Genomic DNA, 5,719 nt, shown 5'->3' with positions numbered 1-5,719 from the left:
ACCATTGCTGTCTCCCGTGCTTATATATATATATATATATATATATTGTAAACGAGCGGCACTCACTCGGGTTCGTTGCCCCTTTAAGAATACGACCCAGCACACAGAAATGGCGTTTTCAAAGCACGTTTGCGCTAATTTTTAATAAACACAAAATCAAACAAATACAAAATCAAAATAAACACCTAACTCCTCTTAGACACTAACTCAACTTTCAGGAACACACTGTCTAACACGGGACAGCTAAGCTGTTTTCCCGTCCTTACAAAAACACAGGTTTGATACAGCACTTACTTTTTTTTAACTCTGGCTACCCGGAGACAGAGCACCTCTTCTACCTCCTTCTACTCAGCAGCCCTGAGCATTCTGACTGCTCCTCTTTTATACCCTGCACCTGGTTCTACTTTAATAATGATCGCCAGGTGCAGGGAATAATTAAGCAATAAAACAATTAAACTAAACAATTAAACTAATCAATTAGAAAATTAAATGAAACAATAAAGCAATACAATCAAACAATTAACAAAAGGTGCATTCTCACATGTTTCTCTCGCAGGGAGGTTTTAACCCCCTCCCTGCTGTCTCTCACAACCCTCTATCTCACTATATATATATATATATATATATATATATATATATATATATATATATATATATATATATATATATATATATAATATATATATATATATTTTGCAGGAATATTGATATTTGTATTCACAAACTTGGGAATATTCAGAAAACCTCTTTGGAGTGACTTGGTAGGTAGCAAAAACAGTGTGAGGATTACGTCATACTTCCGGCTGTGTACCTGACGTACTCTTCCCAGATTTGGAATATGTCTAATGCAGCTCCCATTTGGCCACTCATTCCCCTGCAACTCCCAACATGAGAGACTGGTTGATCCCCAGGTTCCAGAATTATCCCTTTCAAATATGGAGCACATAAGGAGATTTTATTCAATATTTTTCTCTCCACTCTGCAGCATCCTCCCCATCTCATATAGAAGGCTGTGTGGTCCAGTGGTTAAAGAAAAGGGCTTGTAACCAGGAGGTCCCCGGTTCAAATCCCACCTCAGCCACTGACTCATTGTGTGACCCTGAGCAAGTCACTTAACCTCCTTGTGCTCCGTCTTTCGGGTGAGACATAGTTGTAAGTGACTCTGCAGCTGATGCATGGTTCACACACCCTAGTCTCTGTAAGTCGTCTTGGATAAAGGCATCTGCTAAATAAACAAATAATCTCAGGCATAATATTCCTTCTACCGTTTCAGCAACAAGCTTTCAACAGGGCAACACAGCCCCCTTCTATTCCTTACATTAAGCGGCTGCCCAGCAGGGCCACACTCTTCCTTCCTTCCCAGTGGTCCAGCAGGGCCCCGCTCTTCTGTCCACTCTTCCTTCCTTCCCAGCGGTCCAGCAGGGCCTCACTCTTCTGTCCACTCTTCCTTCCTTTCCAGCGGTCCAGCAGGGCCTTGCTCATCTATCCACTCTTCCTTCCTTCCCAGCGGTCCAGCAGGGCCACGCTCTTCTGTCCACTCTTCCTTCTTTCCCAGCGGTACAGCAGGCCCCTGCTTTCTCTTTCCCAGACTCACAGCAAGCACCTGCATTCCTTACTTCTACGCTGGGTTCCCAGCAAGCCCCATTAGCAGGTTTAGTGTTTCCACCTCAGCTGGGCCCAGCTCGCTTTTCCTCTTCTCTCCCCACGGCGTCCAGCCTTTTCTGCAGGCACCTCTCAATTCCCCCGAGCTCTCCAGTTTTTTGATAACCACCCTTTACTTCCTCCCTCCACAGTGTCTGGTTTTTCCCTAAAAAATGCAGTGGCCCTGCCTCCTCCTGGAAATTCCCTAATCTACAACCCCAAACCCATGTCCCTTGGTCTACGTAACCAGATTTTAGCAGGTGCAGATATTAACCTTGTTTTACTATTCACTGACACACTAGATTCTGTCAGTACCAGGGTGGTAAAGTGCGCCGACCTGTTAATTACACTTAAAACCTCCGACCCCCGCTTATTCAAAACACTCACCATTTCCGAGTTCATTCTAGCTTTCAGCCATTTCAGGGACATCATATGCAGGTTCTGTCCCGACCGCCGGTGCGAGTTGGATGACTGTCTGTCGATCATTTTAGACTTCTCAGTTAGATTTGGAGGTTCCCATTTCTTTGAATACCACAAAGCCTTCTCTGCCAAAGCCGCTGCCCATCTCCAACAATGGAACCAGAGGATTTACTGGGGCGCACTGGACCAAGACCTATTCTCCCGTTCTTTCACAAGTCTCCGGCTCCTAGCATGCTCTGTATGCCGTTCCACCGCTCATCCCACCATTTCCTGCTCCCTTACCAACCCTCAACCCCGTACCCTTATGTCCCTCCCTCACAATCCTCCTCATTTTTCATCCCCTTCAGATCAAAAGATGATCAGGGCCGCAATATTACATACTCTGGAGGCCGCCAGATTTGTAACAACTTCAATAAACGAACCTGCTCCTATTCCGCCTGTAACTTCTTTCATATTTGCAGCCATTGCGCCGAAGCCCATTCCCAATTAGTATGTTCCCGCAAGCCCAAAAAAACTGCTCAAAATCAAAAAACCTCTGCTAACGTTCTAAAATGACTACTCAAATTCCAGTCCACACCCATTAATATCCAAACCCTAGCCTCAGAACTCCACAAGCACCCTGACCCTTCTTTTGTTTCTATTCTAATTAATGGTCTCACTAAAGGGTTTTCTACTGGACTTTTTTTTGTCTCCCTACCTCTTCCACTTATTGCAAAAACCTCCAATCTGCCACCTTAGAACCCGAATCTGTTTTAGATTTTACTAAAGAAAGAAATAGGCAATCAGTTTATGACAGGTCCCTTTGAATCCCCTCCTTTTGCCACCATTCGCATTAACCCCATTGAGTTGCAATAAGGAAATACCAGGGCAAAAAGAGACTGATAATCGACCTTTCCGCTCCCCATAACTCCCCCCCCCCCCGCATCAATAGTTTAATCCCTCACGAAGATTTCTCCCTGCAATATGCAACAATCAACCACACCATATCCTTAATCAAAATTGCTGGGAAAAATGCATGGCTGGCTAAAGCCGATATATCAAAAGCATTTAAAATCATGCCCATTGAGCCTGCCCTCAGGCACCTCTTCGGAGTACAGTGGTGTTCCAAATTTTTCTTTTCGACTGCTGAAGCAGCCCCAAGATATTTGATACCCTGTCAGAAGCGCTGTGCTGGATCTTCCTTAATAACTACCGCATTCCTTTTCTGCTGCATCTCCTGGATGATTTTCTTCTCATTGATTTCCCCATGCTTCCCCTGCCCAGAACATAACGATCCTCATTGTTTTCAAATCTCGGCATCACCCTAGCATCAGAAAAGACCTTGGGTCCTCTCACTTTCATCAAGTTTTTAGGCATCACCCTGGATTCCCAATCTTTTTCAGCCTCGCTCCCCCGGGAAAAAATAGATTGTATTAGATCTATTATTTCCACTTTTCTGTCCGGTCCCCCTCCTACCAAATGCAATTTTCTGTCCCTCCTAGGCTATTTAAACTACGCAATGAGGATAATTGATCAAGGAAGAGCTTTCATCTCCTACCTTTTCCTAATCCCTTCCATTGATTCCCTTATCAGTGTCATACTCCTGGATCATTTTTGCTGCAAGGAACTCCGCCTGTGGGAGCTCTGTACTAAAAGAATGGAACGGCATTACTTTCTTTTACAATGACTGTCTCCTGCTGCACGAAGACATTCAACTGCTCACAGACGCAGCTCCCTCTCTCAGCTTTGGAGGATACTACAAGGGAAAATAGTTTTCTGCTCCATGGCCCGAATAATTCAGCACTATTCCTACACCCAATCAGTCCTCAGCATTGTATGAGATGTATCCAGTCGCTGTAGCTGCATTCTTTTGGGGGTATTCCTGGGCCCAAAAATCAATTCTTATCCACTCAGATAATTCAGCTACAGTCCAAATCATTAACAAAGGTCATTCATCCTCCCACCATATAATGAGAATATTCAGAAGGATTACCTGTTTATCTGTTACTCATCAGTTCATTCTCACAGCTCAACACATTCCCGGCCACCTGAATGTAATCGCTGATTCTCTTTCTTGTTTCCAAATACAGAGATTCCTAGCATTAGCTCCTGAAGCCGACCTCCTGCCAACTCAGATTCCTCCCTTTTCAGACCTGACATTCCTGTGAGCCACCCGCTGCATTCCCTGATTCTGCAGGCTCAATAAACAACTCTTCTCAGCATCGCTCTCCGCTCACTGCAAACGTACTGGTCATCCTGGAATTGGTTTAAAAAATGAATACATTGCATTCAACATTCCCTTCCCTTCATTTTCAGTGCCTGTAGTGTCATACTTTATTATGTCCCTTAAGAATAGAGCTATAAGGGTTTCCTCCTTCAAAGTTTCAATTTCCGGCATCCAGTTTTTCCACAAACTCATTTTTGGTGTCCCAGCTCTACACTCAGCAACTCACAAATTTCACTAATCCTGAAAGGGCTTCAATGATCAGAATATCCTTCTCCCCAATGGCAGATAGTAATGTAATAAATGATACCGTAGTGTAATGGTATAATACATATAATAATGAAAAAAGTGTATAGTTTAACCAAGGCATGTGGCCAGGGTTGATTGAAATCAATTAATCAATCAACACCTGGTCACATTCCGCACATTGGCAGGGATGGGGTTAGAATCTCATCCCTGCCAAGTTTAAACTCAAAATATACAAACTAAATTGACATAATGGGTCTTTGTGGTTTTTTGGTTTCTGGATGATAAACATTGACGGCTTTGACATTTGATTCAGAATCGTTATTCTTTGATTCAAGTTCAGTCTGAGGTATTGCACATTTCACACAGTCTCTTTACAGCTGATACACAGCTGCTCCTTACCTCCGAATGCACTCTGTGATTTCAATGGGACTTGATTACTCTGAAGCCTGGAAGTGTCATCATTCTTTAAAGCTTTTGTTACTGCTGAAGTTAAACTCTGAGCCCTCCTTGTGTGTTTCTGACATCTGTCTCAGGAAAACCTCGGATCAGGATCAGGAGCAGTTAGCTGAGGGGATTGAGCTCTCCAGCCGTGCAGCAGACTGGAGTTGAACTGGAATAGTATTGCACTGTCCTGCTAAAGACCAGTCTGACTGGAATAGTATTGCACTGTCTAAAGATCACTCATCTTTGTTTTGCTAAAGATCAGACTGACTGCCATGTCTGAGTAATGTTAATATGTGTTCAAACTGCTACTGTAGATACATAACATTACCATAGACGGGGTATTTTCCAAAATAATTGATTACTCATTGATTATTTTAATGAATTCTTTGATTTATTTAATTGAGTGTATTGTGTAACTTTTCATAAGCTATTCGGTAAGCAATAAAGTGCTTTACTCCACCAGTGTTGTTTTATATTATTAATGAAACCCTTTCAAAGTATTGGGAGTCTGAGGTAGCAAACAGTCACCATTACTGACTTACTGGTAATGAAATGATGTGTGTCCGATCTGTTGGAAGGGGAGTGCTGTATTAAATAAATGAAACCTTTGTTTTTTAGGTACAGTATTACATTTTACAGTACCTCTGTAATCCAGCACACTGTATAATCCGGCACAATGTTCCACTCCCAAGCAGTGCTGGAATAGACAGGTTTTACTGTAATCAGACAGGGCTGGTGCATTGTGGGAAAGATATGTGGCTT

The sequence above is a fragment of the Acipenser ruthenus genome, chromosome 38 (genome assembly GCF_902713425.1).
Source record: "Acipenser ruthenus chromosome 38, fAciRut3.2 maternal haplotype, whole genome shotgun sequence".
In the NCBI taxonomy this organism is placed as follows: domain Eukaryota; kingdom Metazoa; phylum Chordata; class Actinopteri; order Acipenseriformes; family Acipenseridae; genus Acipenser; species Acipenser ruthenus.
This window is presented reverse-complemented; position numbering follows the sequence as displayed.